Source organism: Falco punctatus (assembly GCF_963210335.1).
Source record: "Falco punctatus genome assembly, chromosome: 1".
NCBI lineage: Eukaryota > Metazoa > Chordata > Aves > Falconiformes > Falconidae > Falco > Falco punctatus.
Genome location: NC_137580.1, coordinates 376541 through 404143, shown reverse-complemented (window position 1 = coordinate 404143; position 27603 = coordinate 376541). Strand labels below are relative to the sequence as shown.

The following is a 27603-nucleotide window of genomic DNA, read 5'->3' as shown; positions in this document are numbered from 1 at the left end:
AGACCACTGCGCCCATGCCCACCTCCTGAAAAAGCCTGACTGCTCCAGCAGCAAGCAAAAGATCCCAGACGGATGCTGCACTCACCAGTAGTAGAGAGTCCTGTCCTCACTGGTCTCCAAGGCCAGGAAAGGAGAATTATGATGGGGGAAATCTGATGTACAGAACCTCTTGTCAGGTCACATTCACAAGGCACTGAAATGTCATTTATATCTTGGCAAAAAACGTTGCCCTTAACACTCGTTTAAGATGTAAAACAACTGGACTCAGTCCTCAGCCTTCTGTGTTACATGTGGGTTACACTGGAAGGACAGTGATCTCATCTCCTGTTGAAGAGCAAAGATGATTTCAACAGTACGTGGGCCAGAGGACAGAGTGGCTTTAGAGGATGCTGATGCTCTCCACAGAAAAGTAGTCCATGTCTCTTGCAAATCCTGATTTAGGATCCTGCCAACTACATGAATTTGTCACAAATGAGTGACTTGGATCACTTAAAGAACCACCATCAAAGGTATTGGCAAAAGTGGTTGTAATATGCTGTTATAAAAGCGTAACTTCAGAAAGTTCAATGGCAAGGTTCACTCTACCGCTTACTACATGGAAGAAACAAAGGAAAATCCCGTTAGAATCAAGCCAGACTGATTTACACAGAGACCATAGACACAAAAGGCTAAGGGCAGCCTTCCTGCTGAGTCACAAGGCTCAGAGCAGACCCCCTTCCTTTCTAAAGGTCTTGGTGGAGCTTATGTGCAGCTGGGTCCGGTCTTGGTCTCAGACTTGGACAACGGTTTGTGTCTAATGGAATTGGCTACATGGATTTCATTACTATTAATTCCACATGCTGTCAGTCCCTTACTGAGGATCTGTTGCAAAGAAGGGGTCTCTCTGCCTTGGGTGAGGAAGAATCTCTCGGTCTCAGCTAGTTCCAGGTACGGAATGTCAAACCTTGAGAGCATCCCTGCTCAAGGGGGGAGTCACCTGGCGTGCAGCCCAGTCGCCGTTCCGGGAGCACTCAACCTGGACTCATCCAAAGATCTGTCGCTGGTGAAAGGTCTCTGCTTTGAGAGGCAACCTTGAGGGGCGTCCCAGTTCAAGGCAAGATGACTGTCCTGCAGCCACGCTGCCTGGCAGAGAAGGCTCAGCCCAGGCTGTCATAGGTAGGGAATGAAGTGGGTGGCTCAGACTGTATGCGATGGGAAAGGCGTGCCTGAGAGTCCTTGTACCCACAACTTTCTTTGTTCCTTGATCAAGGAGTCTTGGAAGAGCCGCCCCGCCATTCATGTGTTGATCATGATAGTCGTCCCAAGTTCATACACATCGATGTTCACTGTGTCACTCTGCTCCCTTGTGGGTTTCCTCGAGGAGTTCTTGGCCCAGCTACCGAGCAGCAGCTGCTCAGGCTCAGTCCTTCACCTCCTCTAGAGCCTGGACCAAACTACTGCCCGTTTGGTTAAGGGGCTGAGTGTGTCTGTCACACTCCTCCCCATGACTACAGTCAATCCACTCTATCGACTCATAGAGTGGTAGTATAGTTAACTCTTGAATCTATGTGACAAATATGGAGCGTGTTGCAGATCAGTGGTCCCATTATTTGATAAGCTGTTTATTTAAGTGTCAATATTAATGTTATTTTTATACTATGTTGGCATGCTTGCAGATTCATGGTAAGAAATATATTTTAGTATGAAGTATTACTGTTAATTACATTATTGGGGGGATTCCTCATGATGAACAAAGAGCATTTGCTTCATTATTTACCAGATCTTTACATATAGAATGATTATAAGTAATAAGCTTAATAACTTTAGAGAAAATAAAATCACAACTGGATGAAGCATTGAAGTTCCTGTTGCTGTCAGTAACCATCTGAATGAGGTATCCCACCAATGGTGTTCTCCATCTTTATTCACTCTTCCTAGAACATGGTGTATCTTCTCTGCATCATGATGGATGGTAATCAGGGTTCTTTGTGCATTGCTCTGGATTAGTTTAAGCAATTGACTCAGGTCATCATGTTGCAACAGTTTTCTTACCAATGTAAATTCATTCTAATGGAGGCAGGCAGTAAATTGTGATATGATATATAGCTAGATTGTAGCAAATGGGGAGTTGTGATAGGAGCTGAATAGTTAAAGTTGTATCCCATAATTTTGGTAAAATTATAAATACAGATATTTGAGTGGTTATATGTTTCTAGGGGGGTGATGCCTGTAAATATGGAATCACAAAGGGTTCTCATACATACACATACATTTCCAACATATACAAAGTTCTGTTTCAGGGGTTTCATCAGGATGTGTTTCAAAATGACAAACATTTTGTTTAGCATGAAGACAAATGTCTTGGGCTTTAATGATATGACTTTCACAAATAAATCCTTGTTGTTCCTGTACAACACATGCATCAACATCAATAATTTTCCATTTGTTCCCATTTTGTTGGGCCCATACTCTATGTTCTAATGGATAGAGGACAGTTCCATTGTAATTTAATCCCAGTGCAATGATTTGGTATATGGTATATGGAAGCATTGCATATTGTCAAAACAAAAGCTGTGGCTTTACTCTCAGTAGGGTTATAAGTGAAATTAACTAGATGCCACCAAGATTGGAATTCCCTTTCAAATTTAGTTGCATTATCCCAGATTATTTTTTGAATCTCGGTGGGCAAGGTGCCCTCTCCACTTTCTCTTACAATTGTTGCCACAGCAGATTGTATCCACAGTTAAGCCTGAATACAACTATGAACAGGAGAGATCTTATCTGGGCTGCACCTAGTGCATCCACAGTTGGTGCTCCTTTTCATCAATTCTTTCCCGTTGGGGTAATATATCAGATAAGAGCCACTGGTTAGTTCCCAATGCCAACAGTGAAGATTGCAATGGGCATTCTGATTTGCGTAACTTACTTGTTGCTGAGCTTGTCTTTTTTGCTAAAGCTTCAGCATCATGCTGTTTAATACTCCTAATCCTGTTCCTAAAATACCAGTCACATCCCTTGTTGATCATTTTGGAGAGGTGAGGATGCAGCCACACTAACCACCCTGCACAGGACGTACTTAAGAATGGTGAGCAAGTAGGTTTAATTGCAGAGATATTGATCTGCATTGATAGATGACTCATTTGAGGGACCACAACGGATTAAGCAACACTCACTTTTGGCCTGTATATGTAATAGCATAAGGTCCAATTTTGGAAATTTGTGAGGACAGAGTTTTCTTATCTTTCATGATCAGGGGAGATCATGTGATCAAAGGCCCAGGAGTCGGAGTGGATGTTGTTGTACTGGGCTCAGTAACATCTATTGTAAATCTAAATGCTAGTCCCATGGTATGATGAGCCCCAAGGCAAAATACAACAGGTTGTACTAAGGTAAAATTGTACCAACAGTGCAACCTTTCAGAGGTGCAGAGTTCCATATCTTTTATTATTGGGTTTGATGTAATGTTGTCCACAGAATGCCTTCTCATGGGTAGACAGACGGGTTATCCAGCATCCTATTTTCATTTCTTCCCCTGCCATTCCCTGAAGTTGGGGAGCTTTGCCATAAGCTTAATCTTTGAGGTCCATTTGTTCTCTAAGTATACTTCAGCTCCATGCATGATCACGGTGGAAAGATCTAAATTTCTCCTATCAGAGTGTCTTCCCATACTCCGGGTATACTTAACATGAGCTTGAGACCACCCTAGGGTTTCTTCAGTAAGGCTTCTTAATAAAACTGGGGAAATATTCAAAGTGGGTACTGACATCATTGTGATAGGTTTAGTGATTCTGAGAGATGCTGTTCCTAGTATTATGATGCATCTCTTTACAGTGCTCCATCTGCATGATATTGCAACATCTTTCTGTCCCTTCACTATATATTGAGCAATGACGTCACAGCCTTTTCTGTATGGTGTGTAAGAGTTACTGTGAATTATCATAACACCATACACACCCTTTATTAACAGGTGGTCAGGTTTCACAACTCATGTTTATGTTATCATCAGTTAATAACAAGATGGGTGGCTTATCTCTATTGACACAATTGCAGTTGATTTCCTGATTGACAATTCAATTGAGACAGGCAGGCATTTGTGGGGAAGCAAGAATTACCAAAAATCTTCAGCAGCAACAGGATGATGTATTTTACTTTCCTCTTGGAGGAGGCTGCAAGACAAAGAAGTAAAGTAGACTGGTCTCAGTGGGGTATTCTGGACAGGTTACCCCGTTAGAAAGAAGGAAAAATCCACCATGCAGTAATTCTGTGTTTTTCACAACTGCTATCAGTAACCTCCCAGGCAAGTGGGCCCTAAGGTTTAGTTAGAGTCATAGGCACAGTTACAATTTGTGGGATATTTACCATAACAGGTTGTCCTGGCTGTAAGCTATCGGATACTTTATTCTGTCAGAAGGTGGAGCATTAAACTCAGCTTTTGCAGAGTGCTCGGCTCACAGGGCTCCCTGTGGACCCATACCAATTATTCCAGTTGATGAAGTACCTTGGAAAATCGAGTATCCCACTGGGCCTCATGTGGCTTAAGGCTCTTTTTCAATAAGCCATTAGCTCTTCCTACCATCCCACTTGATTGAGGGTAATATGGACTATGGAATACCCTTTGAATTTTTTCTTGTTTTGCCCTTTCTTGCACCTCCTTGCATGAGAAGTGTCAGCCATTCTCACTTTGGTTGGTATCAGGAGTAGGTAGACTTCAGAACTAAGATGATAGCCCTTGTAATTTGTCCATCAGCTTTTTGTCACTTAGTCACCGTAAGTAAGCCAGAGACTACTTCTGCTCCTGTGAGGATGTGTCGATGTTCCATGGAGGGTTTGAATGGCCCCATATAATCAACTTACCATGTAGACCACAAAGTTTTTCCCTGATTGATATGTAGGGACAGTGCTTTCGCTGGGTGATTTGTTTGTCATTTTTATCTATGTTGAGGAGAGTCTGTGAGAGTAGCTTCATAATTTTTCCTGTCTTGGGGCCAACACTTGCTCCGTGCAGCAAAGTAAAGCAGTTCTTTACCTGTCTAAGTTTTTACATTTGATGCGTAAAAGCAAAACTCTTGGCCTACATGACGTGTCTGAGATGAAAAGGGAAGTCTGTGTCACAGCTAGGATACGAGCCCAGAGTTCTGCTCTTGCAAATGGGATTTATTTTCTCCCTACAAAACCTCATGACATCTTTGCAGTCCCCCTGAGCTGTCTTCCCCTTCTTCCAAAGGTCATAAACTCTCTTTTTTTTTTTCCTGAGTTCTAGCCAAAGCTCTGTGCTCAGCCAGGCCAGTGTTCTTGCCCACTGGTGTTCTTCCTCACCAGCTTGTCTTTTGGCACATAGGGATGGCCCGCTCCTGTGCCTTTGAGATTTCTTTCTTGAGGAATGTCCAGCCCTCCTGGACCCCTCTGCCCTTCAGGGTCCAACGGCCTCCCAAAAGACTCTATCAGCCAGGCCCTAAACAGGACCAAGTCTGCCTCTGGAAGTCCAAGGTGGCAGTTCTGCTGACCCTCCTCCTTACTTCTCTGAGAACCATTTCGTGATCACTGTGCCCTAAACGGCCTCCAACCATCACATCACCCACAAGTCCTTCTCTGTTCACAAACAGGTCCAATGGGGCCCATTCGCTGGCTGGCTCACTCACCAGCTGTGTCAGGAAGTTATCTTCTCCACACTTCAGGAACCTCCTAGACTGTTTTCTCTCTTCTGTATTGCATTTCCAGCAGACATCTCATAAATTGACGTTCCCCGTAAGAACAAGAGCTAGTAATTGTGAGACTTCTCCCTGCTTATAGAATACTTTTTCTACCTCTTCATCCTGGTCGGGTGGCATAAAACAAACTCCCATCATGATACCTTCCTTCTTGGCCTTCCCCCTGATTCTTACCCATAAACATTTAACCCTATTGTTACCATCTTTAAGTTCTAGACAATCAAAACACTTCCAGAGCTACCCCACCACCTCTCCTTCCTTGCCTATCCCTTCTGAAGAGTTTATAGCTGTCCATTGCAGCACTCCAGTTGTGCAGGTCATCCCACTATGTTTTTGTGATGTCAACTATGTCATAGTTCTCCTGCTGCACAATGGCTTCCAGCTCCTCCTGTTTGTTGCCCATGCATCGGTGTAGATGTGTAGAGGAATGAAGCTGGGTTAATTACCATTGATAATATACAGCTATGGGCTGGCTTCAGGGGCGGTGGGCTGGCTGATGTGGATAATGTGCAGCTGTGGCTGGTTCCTGCTATGTAGTTAAATAGCTCTAAGGTGGTGGTGAAGAGGAGTACTGGATGAAGAGAGACCCAAAAAGAAGAGAGGGAGCACACTGGATGTAGGAAAGGCCCCAGGAGACTAAAGGGAGCCTGGATGAGGAGAGGCTGGCTGGAAGAGAAGCTGGAGAAGAAAGAATCTGGACACAGAAGTGGTATGGTGAACTGTCCTGAAGAGTATGAAGAAACAGCACAGACAGTAGGTGAACTTTTGAAGCCTTGTGGGGGATTGGTGGCGATGCTGGAGCAAGGTGTGGGAACTGCTTATTGAAGTTAACCTGGTATGTGATGGTAAAAAAGCCTTGTTGAAGCCAGTTAGTTTTGGGAGTGCTGCAACACAGATGCACTTCAGTTGCACTACTGACCCTGCCAGCTTTTGGGAGGGAGAAGCCCTAATTCCTACATGACAATTCTCAGGCACTTTTGTGGGTTTTGATACATCAGTAACCCTTGCATCTTTGCTGCCGTGTGGATCTCCTTCCCCTGCTTCCACTGAGAAGGCAGACCGAAGGACGTCAGTTGTCTTTGGGTTTGCACATGCTGTTTCTGTTGCATTTTCTCAACTAGTTTTACTGCTCAGGCTAAAGACAGAAGTCCTTCTTCCCACTCAGAGTACATCTGTCTCTTTAAATGCAGTTGAGCTGAACAATAAAAGTCTGTTTGATCCATCAGGGCCAGTTTGAAATAAGTTACAGTAAGTACCATGTTCAGCAAAACCCCATTTTGCTGTAATAGGGTAGTGGGAGTGTACTGGTCCCAACGACTGATACATTTTTCATTTTAATTCCTGTGTTAGGGTTTTGACTGCCTCATCGTGTTCTGGGTTCCGTTTCCACTTTTGTGAAAGTGAGTGCAGTGGACAAGCAATGAGAGAATATCCAGGTACGTGTTTCTCCAATATTCTAAAGTACCCATAAGCTGTTATAATTCTTTCCTAGAGTGAGGCATCTGCAGCTGTTCTATTCTTAATGTATCTGGAGGAACCACTGCACTGCCTACGGTCCACCAAGTACCCAAACCCTTTATTTTTCTGCTTGATCCCTTATGTTTCTCAGGTGGGATCTCACCTTCCGCTTTGTTTAGCGCTTGTCATGCTGCTGCTGCTTCCCTCACCTTTCCAGGGGAATTTCTTCAGATTAGAATATCGTCTATATATTGGTACAGTTCCACATTCTGAGTAAGTGAGACTGTAAAAGTTCAGCAAGCACAGCGTGAGCAATCAAGGGTGGATGTTTATATCCCTGTGGGAGCCTGTTAAAAGTGCGTTGTACACCTTCCCAAGTAAAACCAAATTTCTCTTTATCCTTGTCCTGCAAGGGGACCATAAAGAACACGTCTCTGACACCTAGTGCTGCCATCCATGGATGTGTGGCTGCCTGTATTGTGACAGTTAAGTTGCAATATTGGGTACTGCACCCATTAGTGGAGCTGTGTTGGCATTTAGGCACCAATAATCAATTGTCAGGTTGCCATCTCCCACCCAACTTTCAGACTGGCCATATGGGTGAATTGTATGGGGAGTGGGTTCTGGAAATAATGTGCCGTTATTCCAAGTCTGTTATTGCATCAGAAATTTCATTTTCTTCCACAGCAGGAATCGGATGCTACAGTACGTTGGTAATTTTTGAATCGGGACTGCAGGGGTGTGGAGTACACACACCGTAGCCTCCCAGTTTCTGCCAGGGTTGGGGCTGGTACTTGTACCGATAAGCCACACACTGCCATCTGGCAAGCACCAGTTTCATCCAGCCAAAACATCAAAATCTGAAATATTTTCATTGTGCTTTGAGTAGACCATATGTACTTCTCACCTGGGAACCATAAATTAACTTTTGTCATTTAGCAAATAACACTTGCTCCGCTTACATCGGTGACTTTAACTCTCCACTGTCCAGGTCACACACCTGGCTTCTCGGCATCCTGTTGTGTTAATCTTGAACTTTGTGCTCCTGTATCTATTAGAAATGTTAACAATTGTCATCGAGGACCAACTGAAATCACAATGTGTCCTGCTTTAATGATGGGTTTCCACCAGATATTCAGAGAATTCTAAGGGGAACAAGGGGTCATAATTTCCCTCATCATAGTCATCAGGATCACCGCAAATATCACCATCCCAATCCTCTAGGAACACTATTAATTTCCTAATTTTTACAATGTCAGGAGGATAGGGAGCATATATAAGAATGATTTTGACACCTTCTTCCAACTTTTGTCTCTTCTCCTTTTCTTTCTGTAACTGTTTCTGCAGCTGCTCAGTTTTCAAAGACTGTAATAATTCAGCTGCTTTCCTGCCTTCTATTTCCTCTCTCCAGTCTTGTTTTTCTCTACTATCTTTTAGCCTGTCCTGACAGGCTGCTTCTAGGCAGGTGCCTAACATTTTTACAAATAAGTTATTGTTCTTTCCATCCTTTCAATCCCTGGCCACCTTTAGCTGCTCTTCCACAGCTTCCCAATTGTGCCAGTTATCATGAGCCCATACTTCTGAGAATTTGAGACTCTGACTTATTCCATGCTTCCATAAGTAACCAGTGATACTACTTTTCATCCTGCTGACTATGCCAATTTGTCATGAATTCTTATCCAGGATCCTGCCAACTACATGAATTTGTCACAAATGAGTGACTTAGATCACTTAAAGAACCACCATCAAAGGTATTGGCAAAAGTGGTTGTAATATGCTGTTATAAAAGCGTAATTTCAGAAAGTTCAATGGCAAGGTTCACTCTACCGCTTACTACATGGAAGAAACAAAGGAAAATCCCGTTAGAATCAAGCCAGACTGATTTACACAGAGACCAGAGACACAAAAGGCTAAGGGCAGCCTTCCTGCTGAGTCACAAGGCTCAGAGCAGACCCCCTTCCTTTCTAAAGGTCTTGGTGGAGCTTATGTGCAGCTGGGTCCGGTCTTGGTCTCAGACTTGGACAACGGTTTGTGTCTAATGGAATTGGCTACATGGATTTCATTACTATTAATTCCACATGCTGTCAGTCCCTTACTGAGGATCTGTTGCAAAGAAGGGGTCTCTCTGCCTTGGGTGAGGAAGAATCTCTCGGTCTCAGCTAGTTCCAGGTACGGAATGTCAAACCTTGAGAGCATCCCTGCTCAAGGGGGGAGTCACCTGGCGTGCAGCCCAGTCGCCGTTCCGGGAGCACTCAACCTGGACTCATCCAAAGATCTGTCGCTGGTGAAAGGTCTCTGCTTTGAGAGGCAACCTTGAGGGGCGTCCCAGTTCAAGGCAAGATGACTGTCCTGCAGCCACGCTGCCTGGCAGAGAAGGCTCAGCCCAGGCTGTCATAGGTAGGGAATGAAGTGGGTGGCTCAGACTGTATGCGATGGGAAAGGCGTGCCTGAGAGTCCTTGTACCCACAACTTTCTTTGTTCCTTGATCAAGGAGTCTTGGAAGAGCCGCCCCGCCATTCATGTGTTGATCATGATAGTCGTCCCAAGTTCATACACATCGATGTTCACTGTGTCACTCACTCTGCTCCCTTGTGGGTTTCCTCGAGGAGTTCTTGGCCCAGCTACCGAGCAGCAGCTGCTCAGGCTCAGTCCTTCACCTCCTCTAGAGCCTGGACCAAACTACTGCCCGTTTGGTTAAGGGGCCGAGTGTGTCTGTCACAATTTCTTTCCTCCATGTTAATGATGGAGGATTTGAGCTTAGTGCTTTCTGTGTGGTAAAAAAAACTATCTTGCTGGCTATTCAGCTGCTACTCGGGGTCACACTTTCTTCCATCTACTGCCCCCTTCAATCTCAATCTTTTTTCATCGAATGAATAAGGAAGCAGGTTCCAGTGAAATGATCATAATTCTTTCAAGCACAGTAAGAATTTTTTGTTTGAAAGCGGAGTCAAATACATATTACTTAATTTAGCTTCTTTTCATGTAGGAAATTTGAAAGCATCACTACTGAGAGAGCTCCAGCCATGTGTCCCTGCCTTGGAAAGACAAGATCATTTTCTGACAGACAGGGAGGCTGTCCTGGCCACACAGAGGAGAGAGTCCAAGGTACTCTGCAATGAGGTGGCAGTTTCCCACTGGCGTAGGTAAGTCCACTCACTTTGAAATGAAGAGCGGTGAGTCTCAAAGATCCTAACGTTAACCTGTTTACCACCACACTAAACCCTTGTTTTGGCTTTTCGAGTTCGGTGAGTTCAGCCCATGCAGCCCCTGGCAGCACCCACTGGTGCAGATATTTCAGCATACTGGTCCTTCTTCACAGGCACTGCGAACAGAGCTCTGAAGAGATTTATGGATAATAGCTTTGCATACTTGAAGCTGATAGGGACAAGTATTGGTGTAATGCACTACAGCCTGACTTTACAGCATCAGTTAGGATACCTGTTCCCACAGAGGTATGGTCTGTGTCTGCCCTGTCTCCCACCCAACTTTGCACTTTCCAGGCCAGCTACAAAGTTCCAGTCCTCCCCCATGCCGTCTGGAGGTCCCCAACTTGATCAAACCCCGCTGTTAAAATCTCATCTCTAACTCAGAAAACAAACCCACCTGTAGTCAAACTGCCGGTCATTTAGCAAGTGACCTCATTTGGAAACTAACCCTTTCAGTCCAATTATCCTTCTTCTTCATCCACATGTCCTTATGTAGCAGCATTGCTCATTTATATGCTAATTTTACTAAGTCTACTTCAAAGGGGAGAATTGTTTGTTAAAAATCTTACACTCCAGCCGCAGTTCAGACCATCTCATTATTTACCTGCAAATTTAGGCAGATATGGGTAAAAGCTCTGTTCTTTTATGATCTATTGTCTAGGTGATCAAAGGAAACCATTCAATATGAAGATCAAAAAGAGTCTGGCTCCCAGCAGCCCAGCAGCTGGCTCTGCCAACTCCCAAAGATTGCAACCTCAGTTATAAGTAAAGACTGATTTTTACTATTAAATAACTTTTGATTACAAATTGGAGGGAAAAAATACCCTTCACATCATAGTCTCTTTACTAAGGTGTAATGAATCCAGGCTCCGTATCGATATTATCTCAATTATTAGCGAGGGAATAATCACTATGTATATAGTGTCTCTATTAATAATCCTCAGATAATGAAAAATATCCCACAGACATAACTAATACTGCTTGATAAATTGCTGGTGGCCCACAGCTAACCCAGATTTTCTTTTTCATAGAGATATACTGCTCAAAGGATTTTTTTTAAAACAGGAACTCAGACACAGAAGTGTTTACTATTTAGAGAAGGCGAAAGCAGTGACTGTAGGATGAAGTATCAAACTGGGACACCTCATGTCCCAGTCTGTTAGGGAATTATGTCAACAAAGTAACACGATGTGAATAATGAACCCATGCTTTTCAGGGCTGACATAATTCCTCAGCCTAAGGAATTTCAAGAACCATGATTTGTAGAAATCCTACTCTTCTAGAAAAGATAACCCACAGAATTTTTCATCTTCACCACAAATAAACGTTAAATAGTGTACAACTTTCTTTAGAAAAATAATGTGAGAAGCGAAAAAGCATAGACTTTCAGGCTTTAATCTTCCTTTTAAAGTCCACACGCTGTTACTCACTATAGCGTGTCTCTTCTCCACACTACAAATGGCAATAAACAAGAGGCTGAGCACTGAGGTACATCTGGGGGCTCTGCAAAGGGAGCACAAGGATATTTTGACTTGTGAGATAATGAAAGTGTTGTGGTTATTCTACCAAGTCATTTGATGCATTTCTGAAAATACTCCAAATTCTCCTAAAGATATTAAGCTACTGCTAGAGAAGAAAAGCATCCAGTGCTGCTAGGAAAGGTATTTTTCTTGTTGCACTGTAGCTGGTTTGCGTGATTCAGTATGTTGTACCCTTTCCTGTCAGTCAGTAGTAAATTAATACCTCAGCAGGTCTTGGATGACTTTTAGTGCTGTTCTTGTTTGAAGCAGATCTAAAGCTGATGTTTTGACCAGTTGTTAGTATTAAAGGTCTGATGGCACTTTACAGGAGGCTTGGGGTATAAGTTTTGGTGTCCTGGCCAAATTCCAACATGGGTAATTAAATTCTGTCCATCTAACCTTCCCCCTGTGGCTTTACTTGGCTCAGGTATTCTTAATTTCCTGTCTTAAAATGTTCCGTAGTGTTGCAGTGGTGCTGTTAAATAGTTGCCAGGTTTCACCTCGGCAATGTGTGAGATGATTCATACCTTACAGATTTGCAGATAGCTGCGTGTCAGTACAGCCTATGAAAGCTGGAGGAAAGGCAGAGCAGAAATGACAAGATGTTATAATGACTGCTTGCTCCATTCATTGTCTAAATTTGTGACACTTCAAAAAAAAAAAGTAAAATAAAATCTCCCCTGTTGTTAATGAAATAAATTCCTCTCTCGCTCATCCCTTCCATTTCTTGTGTGCCCAGGAGAGAGGAGAGCAGCTGAACAGACATGTGTGGGGTTAAACGAAAACCCAGATTCCTGACTATGCCAGGACATGAAGGAAACGGGTTTATATTCAAGCTGCTCTCCTTCCCCACCTCCCCAACAGGCAGAAGCGCATTTTTCACTTCATATACTCCAAAGCTTTGAGAAATTTCACTTCCAAATCTTAGCTTTATGCCCTGGAATGATTCTTATGGTAGTTTTTCTTCTGAAAAATGGAGCAACAAAGAAAAACTGTGCTCAAGGCGAGGTGAGTCCAAGCAAATGTGCACTTTAAGTTGCTCCCTGTTTTGTCCTTTCACTGGCAGTTTAAAAGTTAAATGAATTCTAAATTACACACACACACCATAAAAATAAAATACAGCCTCCAGAAAGTCCTTGTTCGGTATGATATACGTAAGTCTGTTATTTGACACTCCTTCATCGTTATCTGCCCTGCTTCCTCCCTTAGTTTGCTTCAGCACTGCAAAACTTCTGAACCCAGTCTGGATGTGGGGGAAGAGCTTAAAGTACTCAGTCTCTCACCAAAAATAAGTTAGGAGGTGAAGCTGCCTTCGTTAGGGAAGAGAGAAAGGCTTTTCTATTAGCTGATTCAGCCCACCCAAAAATCCAAGGAGCCCCCCAAAGGCATCCACCTGAATCCGTTGCTCAGGCAAGAAGGGGAAAATTAGGCTTTTAACTTAAGCCCCTCAATTTGTTTCTTAAGGTGGGAGGAATATGCTTGCCATTTTAACACAAACAACATGTAGTATGTCTGCCTTGTGGTACGACTCATGCATTTATCATGAGGTAGGAAAACCAGGATAGTAATAAATCGGTGAGATTTCATTCTCATACAAAATTCTGAAAATTCTCAATAGCTGTAAAAGTCACTAGAGGCCCAGCAAACACCCACTGCTGCCTTCTGCCATGTCCGGTATACGAACATCCCCTTCTCCCAGAGGAGGGGAAGAAGCTGAAGGTGTAACAGCTCGTACTCCTGGTTTCTGGCTGTCTCCCACGAGCCTTGCCTCAGAAGTGGATCCCGGTGTAGCTCGCAGCGAGAGCTTTGCCTGCCTTGTCTGCCTGGGAGCTCAGCGAGTTACTGGCTGGATGGCAATTGCTGGGCTGCCCAGTCTGCAGTTCTGCGTTAGCAAGGGGTAACGGGCAGACTTTACACTTTTTTAAATAAGGGAAAATAGCTCTTTCAGCAAAGAAAGCAAATATATGCCAGCTTTTGTTAGAGACAAACGCAGAGTAGTAAAAAGGGGGGAAACTATGCTGCTTTGGGATAAGTCTTGAAGAGGCACATCTTTAACTGATCAGGAAACTCTGGAGGGTAAACCTAATCTTTCTGGTCTAAGCAACCACATCTACATGTCTCACTTTGTGGCAGAAAGACTGTTTTTCTAATCTCAAGTTTTCCTGAAAATGAGATCAGTCAGGGCCTGATCCTGGAAACCTGGCAGGGGCTGAGCTCCCACGAACCGCTGTGTCATATGCTGAAAAGGAAAAAAAAAAAGAATTGTCACCCTCAATCTAAACAAAGTCAAGCAGTTTCTTAATTAGGATAATCAATGGCTATATAAAGCCAAAAAACGAAGAAGAACATGGCGTAGGAAGTGCCAGTAAGTGACACCCTGTTGAAAGTCAAGAGTTTTCACTTTGTCCTCCATGAATGCAAGCTGGGATCGTTTTCTTGAACTGCCCTGATCCTGCTGCCCTTAAACACGTAAAACTCCACTTCCATCAATGGGAGCTGCGCACACTTAAGAGCTGTGGGGTCAGGCTCGTAAACGTCTGTCGCTGATTGTACGACACATCAGCACTCTTACGGCTGGTCAGAGGAACAGCCATGTCAAGAGCAGATGAAGTCTTTGCACAAATAGGATAACGACACAGAGTCAATATTTTCCTAATGTGTGAATAGTGCTGTGAGGGACAGGGCACACAATATTCAAAAAACTGCAGTGTGGGAGATGATTGAGAAAGTTTGTTGAATTCTTATCTAAACACAAAAAAAGAAATATTAAATATTAAACCAAAATATTAACATTAGCATATAATATATTAACAAGACACTTCACCTTAGCTAAAGCAGCCTGTTACCACTTGTCCTTAATATATAATCATGCGCTGAACAAATGATTTTCTGTTACTGCTTTCCAGTATGGAATAAATGGGGTGGAAAAGCTCTCTTTTTGTCTGAGTGAGGAAAATCTCCAGACAGGTTTGCATGATGTGGTTACTGGAGGTGGCGGTAGCAGGGGTGCGTATGGAGAGGTTGGCCTTGTGGGGACAGAGGTACGAAATGGTGTTAAGCCCCACTGAAACCCTCTGGTCCTTGGGCTCTCCAGCTCCAGGACAAGTCGCAAAGCAGTGCTATTTTTCTGCTGTCTTATGCCTTGTTAAATATGGCTCGGAAACAGCTAATTGCGTAAGCATAATTCTGCATTTTTAAGATGACAAATTTACCTAGCTCTAATTGTTTTACTATATTTACTTACTTCAAGCTTAAACAAAAATGTTATTGTTGAGGTGTATGAAAGCTTCTGAAGAGGCTTGTCTGGTGTTTGTGACCACCTCGTGATCCTACAAACATTTTACCCTTGTCCTTCCAGTACCAAACTCAGTGTTAGAGTTTATAGGAGCAGTTCAGAAGAGACAGAAGAAGGGAGATGGTGGCCAGCCATGTACACAGAGAAAGGCTTCCCTTCTCAGGAAAAGCTTCTCCTTTTCCGTTGTCTTGACTTACAGCTGCTTTGAAGCACCTTGCAGGGCAGGCCGTCTTGTCTGCTTACCCAGGCAAGATCCCAGGCAAAACTGGTACGTTTGTTAACTTTTTATAGTTATTGCCATTTTATGGAGGGGTAGGTTTCCATTTTTCTCCAGTCCAACACAGTGAGAGTGGCCCTTGCTTACCTCATTTTTCCCCTTTGCTTGAGACAGGTACACAATGTAGGGAAATAAATTCATCGCCGACTCGGTGTTGCCTTTTCTTTCCTCGCCACCAACCCTGAGTCCTCAGTCTTTTTTCTGACACCTCTTGTGTAAGCCATTCTTCGAGCTTAGAGGCTCTATGAAGACGTAAGGGGATAGCAGTGCCAGTGCCCTGAGCAACCTGCTCCCTTGGTTGTGACCATGGCAGGCGCTAGCCCGTTTCTGTCCACAGCAAGACTTTAAGGAGTCTTTTTATAAACAATGTATTAGCAACCAAAAAATGAAAGTACACAAAGTGGACAAAGTTAGTATTTAAGCCAGACTCCCAGAAAAAACAGAAGGGAAGACTTATGGTTGGACCCACTCTGAGCAGGGCCTGGACCAGAGGACTTCCAGAGGTCCCATTCAGCCTGCTGGAGTCTGGGTATGAAAGGAGGGTTGGAGCAGAAATGCATCAACGTGATTTTGCAGTGGGTAGGCTCAGCCCAGATATTGGCTAGTCATAAAGAAACAGAACGAGAGGCTTCGTGAGTCAGAGAAGGACCCCAGACCTCCCAGCAGACCAGGTACTGCTTGGCAGGCTTGGATGAGCTGCATTAGTTTCAGGACACAAACATATAGGACCAATCACTGCGTGAAAATGCAGGAGGCCTTCAAAGTGCTTGAAGTGAGCACCTGATGTCTGAAACTGAGGACCAAGAAGCTCTGGGGAATTTGGAAGTCTCCCGCAATCGGGCAGGGGGAGCTCAATCATTCCCATGCCAAATTAGTGGTGATTTCTGATGATTTCTGGGTCCTACAAGAAAACTGGTCACGTGTCAGCAGTGTCAATAACAACAGGACTTTCACATCTGTGTTTTTGCAGTAGAAGCTGTAACTCTGCAAAGTCCTTTAGTGCTTCTGAAACCCATTGCTTTAATTAACAAAAAATAATACCTTGGAAACTGCTAGACATTCTGCTTCAAATCTAAGACTGTTCTAACCCTTTCATGCTATGAGAACATCTTTTCTATATTCCTTTTCTTGGGATGTCAAAGATACATTTTTCCAAAGCATTTGAACAATTTGACTGGAACCCAAGGGGAAATTCTGGATGCTTTGTGGTGGAGTAGAGTCAGAAAGTTTTCTTGCCAGGGATTGGGAAATGCCTGACCTCATTTCTCAGAACACTGCGTGCAAGGGACAGATTTTGCCCTTAGTGGAATTCTAAACGTTTAGTGCAGACCTTTGAGCATAAGGCAACAGCATCCCTGTTTAAAGAAAAAAAAAAAAATTGTGATTATCTTTGTATTTACTTATAGGGAAATACATGTTTGGGGTCAAATTTAAAACCTTAACAGTACAATTGAAATCTCTGTTTTGGACTAATTTTAGGTGTCAAAAGAATATAATAATTAAGAGTTCCTAATTATTGTTTATTGAATACATAGCTTTGACCTAAGATGTAGCTTTGTACGCATAGCTTTGTCTTTTAAATCATCAGTCCAAAAAAGCTGGGGGGGGGGGGGGGCAGTCATTTGCACCAAGGCAGGATTAGCCATATCTGTTGCATTTCTGACAATTATTTATCTAATTCCTTCTTACAGACCTCCAGCATGAAAGATGCCCCAGGCAGTCTATTCCCAATATCTAATCTGAGTCGTTCTTGCTCCAAATGTAAACCCAGTGTCTCTCAGCTGCTGTGCTACAGTTGCAGAAAACAACAAGCGCATATTAGCCCTGTGGCTATATGGAGCAAGTTTTACTGAACTGCTGGCAACTAAAATTTGGAGCATTTCTGTTTTGTTTTTATAGTTCCTAGGTCTGTAATCAATATATATGTTCCATAATAGGAATTATTACTGGACCTAAGTAAATTCATATATATAATTTTATATAATTTTCTTCTGCTTAAGTCTTAGGTGCACAGCAAAGCTCCTGTGAGTGGCAGCTATTCTTTGGGTGGCAGGCTGGATGAAATCCCCAGTGGATGCAGGCAGCTCTCTGCTTTGTTTTTTTATTTTGTTTTGCTTTAAGGTTTACCTCTGTAAGTCCATAAACAATATTTTTCACTGAATTCCGTTTATTTGCCACAAACCTTGACTACATCAGGGCTTGACTGCTGCCTTCTCTTGGTATCCGATCAGCACACACACACACACAAGTGTGTATAAAAACCTATGGAAAAGTTACCAAAGCCGATAGCTTACAAAAGTTTTCTTTATGGCAATTGTCCCAACTTATGATATTCTACAAAGGAAACTTCTAAATCCGCAAGATTTTTTTTCTTTCTTTTTTTTTTCTTTTTTCTTTTTTTTTTTTTTGAGTCAGTGGGTACCACTGTCTTTAATGAAAATCAGTCTTTTTCTCCTGGAGACTAATATAACTCCTGGCCCTGGAGTTTGAACCCTATCTCCCTAGACTGCCAGAGCATTCTCATTTTTCAACCCCGCTGAGAACACAGCTACAGCACATTTCCTAATTTCTATCATATGTTAGTGTGTTTTGTGAAATGCAATTCCCTTTTTAAAAAAATGAAAATAGCCAAATAACCCACACTGCAATGAATAGATGTTTTCCACTTTTTTACCTTACTTGATCAACTCATTTGAGAAGCCGGTAGTTATTTTTACTAAAGCTAGAATTTGTAAGACTTCAGTTAAAAATGTGACTTTTTTATATCTTATTAAATTTCATGTGGGTTATGCAGAAAATAAATTACACATGCAACTATACTACATAAGTACCATTGCTGTATTTTTTTTTCACTGGGCAATTTCTGAAAGCAGTATAAATCATAGGCTAAATTCTGCTGCCCTTCCTCCAACCTCGCTGAGCCAAAATCCCATTAAAGTTAACTTTGAGATTTGGCCCCATGACTGGATGAGTATGGGAAAGCCTGTAATTTATAAGGCCATAGCCAGTCTATTCTACTTCTGGAAAATGTGCAGAAATATATTTTTAAGAGACTTTTCTCTCCAAGTTCCTAAAAAAGCCTGAGTAATTTCAGGGAGGCAATCTGATAGACAGATTTGTATGAATATTTATACAACTAATAACAGAGCCAATACTTCTAAATATTTTCTAAGAATATTCACTCAAGTAAAATAGTGTATGCATCTTGGCTGTTTGTCTTCTTTCTGTTTACTTTCTCTGACTATTCCCTCAGATGAATTCACAGGCAGGAGTGTTGAAGAATGTTTGAGAATAATGACACTATTCACAACATGGATTTAAACTTCTAGCTTGGAGCAGTTTCATCAGAAATCTCTCTTAATTTGCGAATAGAAATAATGATATGTGGCAAGTGATGTTTAGAAAGATCTTACATTTTTAATTTTGAATAGTGAGTCTCTTAAATGTAAACAATCTACAGGTGATCTTCAGCGAACCTATTGAAAGAGTAATTTCCATTAATCCAAGAAAATTATCAAGTATCTTCAGAAAATATGCAAACAGAGAAAGGTTAAATCCATTAAGTAGGTTATTTACTACAAAATACTCATTCAGCCATAGAAACTAACCCTGAACAGATGTACACGGCTCTGATGTACACTTGTGGTCTATTTGAAGATAAATTAAAATGCTTCTCTTAATATCAAATAAATACTCTTCAAAACACTTCAGAACTTCAGTCATTACTACGAACATGTACAGTGCAGAATTAAACACTGCAAATATATGCATCTTAAATGTCAAGACCTGAATAGAGAAGTCTGTATTTCCACCATAGGAATTAATAAGTTCCCACACATCCTATATGCCTGAGCTCAAATGCTTCATTAAATAGCCTGAATTGGGATGACTCCCAACACAGATTTGAGAACTGCTCTGGAAGCTAATTCGATTGTAGCCAGTGTCCCTGCTCCCAAGTCCTGCCAGGCTCTTCCCCAGAAGGACATCTCAAATCTGACTGAGTCCCCACTGGTGGGCGGGCTCTGAACAGGTGAGGGTCCCCAGTTTACCTCCTCCTTACTGTTTAACGAAAGAAAATCCAGGAAAATGTATCCGGTCCTTTTTTCTCCCTACTTACTGCCTACCAGCAAGGGGGATGAGACTAAAGCTTTTCTGTCTGAACAGGCAGTGTGGACGCGTTCATAGGACATGCAAAAAAGCTGGCATTGATTATAAGAGTCTCTTGGATCCGTTAACAATAAAGCACAGTACGGATTTTAGAAACTATAGGCTGTTCAAGCAATGCACGTTTACTACAAGCCTATACTACTTTATTCATGGAAGTTCTACATTCTTACATGTTCAAACTGCTTGCCCGTGTATGTGTAAACCATATGTTTAAATGTGTGCATGCTCTACAATTGTTTCAGGATCCATAACTTGTCAGACATAGCAGGTCATTATAGCTCGCAAGCACTAGTATGTTTGATTGATGTTGATGTGTTCTGATTAAATTTACCGCTGAGTAGTTGATCGTCACTTTGAACAACAAGAAATTTGATTTCACTGGTTTTATTATACTGATTGGCATTCAGTTTATCAACCATGGCACCAATGGGAATTATCAGAGATAATTGATTTCTAATGAGGATTTATTAATTACATAGACGTAAGGAAATTCAACCAATTTTAGTCTCTTTTATTTTAAGATAAGCAAACATGAAACTGTGACAAGGAAACAGCCAGATTCTGCACTAATCTTTAAATTCTACACGAGAGCCTGGACCTTATCCTTTAGATTGATCTGCCTCTATAATGGATCTTCATTTCTGAGGGCTTTTCCTCTGATTCTGGCTGAAGATTTGAAGAACTGTATCTTCTTTCTTTTAAGTTTAACTTACTGGTTTTTTCATCAAAAAATAATTCCTAATGGGAGAAATAATTGTTTTAGTTTTATGTTGTACAGCTTCATATTTTCTGGTGTACAAAAAAATTATTTTAAATAGTACTGTTATTAGTTTTAAATACATGAGTAAAAAGGAATCAAGGACAAAAAGAACATCAAAGTAAAAAAAAAAAAAAAAAAAGCAATTAAAAACCTCTTCAGAGTTCTTACTTAAAACCTCATATATCTGCCTTCCCCTGCCTGTGGGTGCTAAGATGAAACGTTTGACTAACTTTGCAGTTTTTAACACCAGCTTTCTGGGTTTTGGTACATGAGTCTATTACACCCCTACTATCTGGTCCTCACATACTGATACCATCAGTGCCATTGGCCCTAATTCAACAAAGCACTTAACATATGTGTGCAAATCCCATTGACATCTGTCATCACAAAATTAAATGGGAAAAAACTATAGTCAAGACTTTCATATATAACCTGAAAGCTAGCAGCCGTCCATGTAGACTTCTTGTGTTTTCCACCATACTGTCCCAGCTAGCCTGCAGGTCTCTGCTGCACGCTTGAGCTGATCTGAAGTATGGGGATGCAGCATCCTCACACCGATGAACTCCCCTGCCTTTGCTTCACACATTCATTCTCCCTCTCTCTCTCTCTCTCTCTCTTTCTCAGATGAAGTTGGTGTTTTGCAAGCCACAGTCTCAGTTCTGCTTTAATGCTTTCTGAAAGCTGCTTGGTGCAGGCTCAGGATCACATCTAACTTGTGTGCCAATATTTTCTTTAATGCTCTTGCTCACTTTGAGGCCTGCTAATGAAGGCTGAAGTGTTTCTACTTAATATACTCAAAAGGATCTTTTTGAATGCACTCTAGCTGGAGAATAAGTTGAGGGTTTCTTATGAGCACATGCTCCAAGAAGAAAGCACATACACTGCATCTTTAGGGAACGCTGGCTGTCTTAATGCTTCTCCAGCATGATTCATGTTAAAGCACTCAGGAATATCAGTCTCTCCATGTGTTGTTCACCAGCTTCCCCAGCCTGTGTAGGAGCAGCAGGAGTGGCCTATTGGTATGAATAGTTTATGGCTGGGGGGTAAAGCATTTCATGGCTTCATATGTTCACCCATTACGCGCAATTCAAAACCCACAGGAATGCACAGAATGTGGGGACTTCACTGGGCTCCCAGAACAAGAGCCTTAAAGGAGAAGATGTGCATCCTCATGTGCCAACACTGCAAGCAAAAATAACTTAGGAAAACTCTGTTTCTAATGCAGAATTTCAAATGGAGGATCTTAAGACACTTAATATTTCTTAATTATTTCGGTGCCATAGTTCTGACCGTAAAATAGATGCCAAACTGACAGCACAGTTATTACCTGAATGCTAAAGTTCAGCTTTACAGATGGATGTGCTTGCAGCATGCACTCATTAAAGCATACATTTCCAAACATATTTTATTTCAGATTCTCCCCTTTATAGTATTACAAGACTCATTATGAATAAAATTAGTCTATTGTACATCGATAAGATGTTTATAAAGCACAGGGTAATGTTTATTTTTATGAATCATTACCTCAACTCATAAAGGTTCGTTTATCTTTACAGTAAAATAGAAACCTAACTGTCTTATTTTCAAATGTGTGCAGTTTATTAAAACAATCAAATTCCATATTTAAATATGCTCCTGCTTTTTTTTATGGTTGAAATTCAAATAATGGTATTTAGCCATCAGTAAATGCTATGTAAGTGATGGGAAAAGATAAAAATATTCTCATATTCTCCCAGAACGCTGATGGGGCCTGTGACACTCTTCCAGATGGACCGTGTTGTTCCATGGTATGGGGAAGCGCAGGTACTCGTATGCATAGCTTGGATATTTCAAAAGCAACTAGCCAGAGCTTAAGCATAAGCTAAACAAACCCCAAAATAACCATAAATTCGAGAGGAAGTTTCAGAGTTGACAATCCTCATCAAACTACTAGACGATGCACCACTGCTATAGACCAAGAGGTCTTTCGGAAGGGGGATGTTGCTTGCATTGGAAGTGCCACTATTCTCACTGGGCAAATGCTTTTAACAGAGCTGTAGCATTGCTGGGAAGTCTGAGCAGCTCATATTTAATATGTGTTGCTTATCATGCTGGAGGATGGCTCAGGCACAGAATGGTCTAACTGGCAGGCAGAAGCTGTAACAAGATGGAGCCTAATCAATTTAGATTACATCTTCTGACAATTAGCCACAAAACTGATGTGTCTCAACAGGACAAGAAGAAAACAGATACGAATTTTCATGAGCTTGAAAAAAAAATGGATGTCATTGACACAAAACCAACCCCCTTGGCCAGATTTCAAATTCTGCTGTAAATATGAACGTGACAGAGACTTTTTTGAAAAGTAGCGTTTCGACTCTAGAAAAAATAATTTCTTTGTGAATCTCAACTCTGGGAAAGTCAGAAATCCATCTTAACTCTGGAAAAGCCATCTGAAATACTGATGCCCAAGCTTTCCAAAAAGGATCACCCTAGCGCAGAAGTGAAGCACAGAAAATTTCAGCCTAGCTGTTTTCTGTTTGGCAAAGTCCTAAGATCTCATAACAGGAATGGCCAAACAAATCACTAAAGACGATGGAGACAGGCCAGAAGAACTCACGGTTGCAAAGGCAAGCACTGAGCAGTCAGAAAAGTCTGGAATTAATACTAGGATGATGATGAACTTTAATTTGTTGCATGTGGCCATCAAATGCATGATGACACATTTGTTTTGTTCCCTCATGTCGTACTACACCACGTTCTAGTGCCCAGAATGGGTAGGGTTCGAATGATGAGCAGATCTTTTCAGCAAAAATGTGGCGGGAGTTCAGCGTGAGAAAGACAAGTTTTCCCCTTGCCTTGTACTTTGAGATGGTTTACTTGTGTTCGCTCGCATAAAAAGACGTTTCTGAGACATTCTCCTGAGCCATGCGTCAGTGATATCAAACTGGTACAGTACAGCAATCTTATAGGCACGGAGAAGCAGGTAGTAAAATAGGAAAGTCTGAGGAACTAGAACAGCGGTGAAGTTAGTATTAAAAAATAGAAAGCTTTCAAAAATCATCTGAAAAACAGAAGCCTACTTATTAAGAAGCACATATGCACTTTCTGACTTGCAGGTTTGTTGGTGGTAAAGAAAGCTTTTCTTACTGTTGCAATAGTCACGTGAGATATGTGTATAGCTAAAAATAACATTTTTTTAAATATTTTCTATTTTGAAAGGTGAAAAAAAAAATTTTTTTGATAAAACAAAACTTGATTGACAATGCCAGCAATTTTTCAGACAATATTTTGGTTTTTAAAAGAAAGAAAATTGGTTGAGAATTTTTCAACCGCTCCTGGAAACCCATTAATCTTGGCTGCCATTCTTACAGGGACCATACAAGAAAATTCATGTATTTAGAGAAGTATAGATCAGTAGTTAAATCTGCTTCTTTGCCGCGTTAATGATCGTACACAGCATGTCAATAGAAAGGATGCTACCACTTCACTTTTTGACTTTATCGAAAGAAATACACTGGAGAATATATTTGAAGGTAGGCAGCCCTTACTACTGAAAGGGGCATATACGTCTTGGAAGATACGCTTTGCATCAGAACAGCTTTATGGACAAAAGCTGTTTCCCTGCAGAGGTATTTCTGCTTCTGGATCTTTTATTGTGAAGGTCTTTGTTCCTCCTCGTGACACTGAAATGGTTAACAGCAAACTTTTGAAATCAGATTTGAAAAGCTTGATGAAAAGAGCCTGATGTTTTGCCTGATTTTTCTTTTCTTTCCTCTGTGGACAAAGGCCTTGAATGCTGAAGGCTGAAAAGCCTATTATCATCAGAAAGAAATGTAAGTAAACAAGGCATTACAATAATGAATTCTACAGTACACGACACGAAGGCAAGAACCAGTTCTGTGCAGCAAGCAGTGAAAGATTTGGCTGCATCTTGGCAATTTTTCAAAAATTATAACAATAAGAGGTTTTGTGGCTTCAGACACGTAAATCAAAAGGATATTTCAGCACTAAAAATGATACTGAGAGTTTCTAACCATTGACCCCAAACGAGCATTCAAAAATAGACATTAAAACTAAGAAGCTTTAATCCCACAAGCCATTCACAATCAAACCTAAAGAGCTAAAAAGAGTGAATTTTTAAGGTACATTTGAAATTAGGTTGGCAATAACTACCCCTATCCACAGGAGAAGGATTTCTGATATTCAAAGTTAAGATGTGATAAAAAGGAATAATTCAAAAATTATACCAATAGTGTATCTCAAAACCAACATTTGAAGTGGTCTGAAATTCCCCAGTCTTGTTCCTAAATAAACAGCAAATATAAAGGTCATGCACATGGGTAATTTGGACTATAAGGACGCTGAGAATTTTATTTGTAGGAAGTGAAAGTGTCCATAATTGAAATGTGAAGATGGTAAAATCTGATATTCAGGCTTTTTATAGTGCATTAACAAACTGAAAATCTGCCTAAAAGCAAATAAAACCAACAGCTTGGCCAAACTGGTGCAGCAGAGATTTGGCAGGGCAGAAGGGATCCGTTCGAAACTTCATCTACTAACGGAACTTAAAACTCCCAAAGCAGGAGAGAGTGTCCGTATAGGTGAGCAGTTAGTAGATGAAGTGATGAAGTAGATGAAGTTAGTAGGTGAGCAATGCCTTGCAAACTCTAAATGGCCGCACGGCCTGCCTCATCTGTGAGGGAGGACAAGGCCCCTCGCTGCGCTGGCGAGGTGTCGCTCTTCATGCTACTGACAGTGGAGTATTGCTGACTTATCTGGGGCATCCTACGGGAACGAGCAGTGTCGCTTCGAGAGACATATCCGAACAGCAGGCAGGATTGGACTAGGCACTTGTTCCTTTCCTTATCTAAGCCTTACCTACACACTCATACAAGAAAAACAAACAAAAAAAAAACGCCACAAAACAAAAACAAAGGAGCAAATGAGGGCTTTAAGCAAAATACATACTGAGGTGAAGTGAAACTCCACCACAGCTGGGGTGCAGGTTGAATTCCTGTATTGTCACCACCCCGAGGTCAGCACCGTGCCTGGCAGTCCCCAGCGCTGCAACACTGCCGTCCCTTTTCTCTCACATTAAGCTGAGGAGCTGTGACAGATTCTCAGCCACTGAACGACCTTCCCTTTGGGATTTGCCCCTTGAGAAGTTTGTTAGAGCCCGGCTCGCAGAGTGGGAGCACGAGAAGTTCAGGCAGCAAAACCACCACAAATCTCAGTTCCTGCCTTTGTGTTCTTCTGCACCAAACCTCCCCACAAAGGCAAGCCCAAAAGACTCTTGACAAGCATGATGCCTGAAAGAGCGGTACAGAAAAGACAGAACCGCCTCTGAGGTGGTTTTAGGGTATGACCTAGACTGGGAAGAGTAGCTAAGATGGCTCGACTTGGGTGAAGATGACCTTTGGGGTAGAGCGCAATACGGGGTGCGCTGGGGGTCAGTAACACTTTTTCTAATGAGGAGTAGGAAGCAGCACCATTCCATGAGGCGGCAAGAAAAATATTTATGCATAGAGTGTCACCAAAGGGACAGCACCCCGGCCTAGACGTGAGTGTAGGCAACGTTAAAGCAAGGATTTGGGGCATGGGAAAAAACTTCCCCTCTCAGGAGGATCAGACTAGGCAATGATCCAGGCTTGGATCGATCCCAGGCTACAAGCATTTCTGCGCAGCTCGGCCAAGTTCAGTACAAATAACCCCCAAAGCAGTGACCGTCCAAGCTTGCTCCAGGACCAGGAGTGCTAATAACTGCTAATAAGTGGTAATAATATCAGAAACACAATAAGTCCCACCACGAGTTTAGAAATTTTTGTACGGTGTTGCACAATGTAGCATGGCATGCTTTTATACAGCTATGGGTAGTTCTGAGTAGAGCAGAACAGTCTGAACATGTTCTGGATTAGTGATTTTACTCCCTAAAGAGACAAGACCTTTCAGTAACAGGAGCACCTACACAGAGAGAAAGGAAGAAAAAAAAAGAAAGAAAAAAAAAAAAGAAGAAAAAAAACCACAAAAACCTCTCTTTACCTCTTTTAGATCTACAGTAATCAGGTAAATTTATAGGAATCGTGTTGTTAGTAAACTGTGAGACCTTTGTTAAGGCTTCTGCAAATGGGCCAGAGTTGAGCTGAAACCCGGGCTCTGCAGGGAAATCTCCACTTTCCTAAAGGTCAGCCCTGGCTTCGGCGTGTGGAGTTGAACTGAAAAAGCAGCTCTCAGTTTCAGCTAGCACCAAAACTGGAATCAAGATCAAAGATCTGGTTCACGGTCTGTCCCTGCTAGCCCAGCTCTGCTGCAGGCCAGAGGAGTTAGTTTCAGTTCAGGCACTGGCTCAGGTTATATAAATGAACTAAATAAAGTGTCAGAAACTATGATCTTTTTCAGTGATAAATGGTTCATTTTGGGTTTTTTTCCTGATTCCATCATATAAATCATTTTAATGTGCATGTGAGATAATATTTTCACACCAATTTGAATTGCCTGGTGCTGACTAACGTATATATATACAGAAATGGGGAAGAACTATGAAGACAAATCAAATGGCATAAACATTTTCACTGTGAAACAAAACTTGATTATTTGATGCAATGTATAATTAGTTATTAATACTTCATAATGTATAAATATTTATCTGAAAACCAGCAAATAATAGTTCTCCTATTATTATTGTGGAGACCTAAACACATACCCCTTTCACAGGCAAAAATTACTGCCAAAAATGTGAATACCCTTTTTTAAATTACGTGCAAGGCAAAAAAACCCATAATTTTCCACATGGACATGTTTATTCAGAAGTATTCAGTACCCAGTACATCTACTGGAAGCAGTGGGATTATGGATGATCATGCAACTTGCAGCAGTATAAGTTACTAAACTTTCTGCTTTATCAGCATATCTCATGCATGCAGAAAATTTATTGCTGTTATGTTACGAAAGTTGTTGCATTAGCCATTGGGCTGGTATATTTTTTCTCAACATTAAATAGTTCTTCTAGAGTTTGCTAGTTTCCACATAGGTAATTAATTCCCAATGGACTGAAGTGATTTTACAAACACATCTGATGACACCAAAATACTTCATGTACCTAGAAGTTTAAACCGATATTTTTATTAAAGTACTGCATTTGGATTAAAATACAGGTAGCGAACTACAGTTCCCACACACATTCCACAGTGTTCATGCTTAGTAGGTCACAAACCCATTAAAGTATTACTGCAAAACGCAGGAAGCCGGGAGGGG

At 41.7% G+C, this 27603-nt stretch overlaps 1 long non-coding RNA gene across 1 annotated transcript; it reads left to right on the top strand.

Annotated features, from left to right (window-relative positions):
• Positions 1-1278: 1278 nt before the first annotated feature.
• Positions 1279-27603, top strand: LOC308070888. The gene is made up of 3 exons (XR_013930911.1): positions 1279-7123; positions 10132-24953; positions 24999-27603. It is a non-coding gene; the product is annotated as an uncharacterized lncRNA (long non-coding RNA).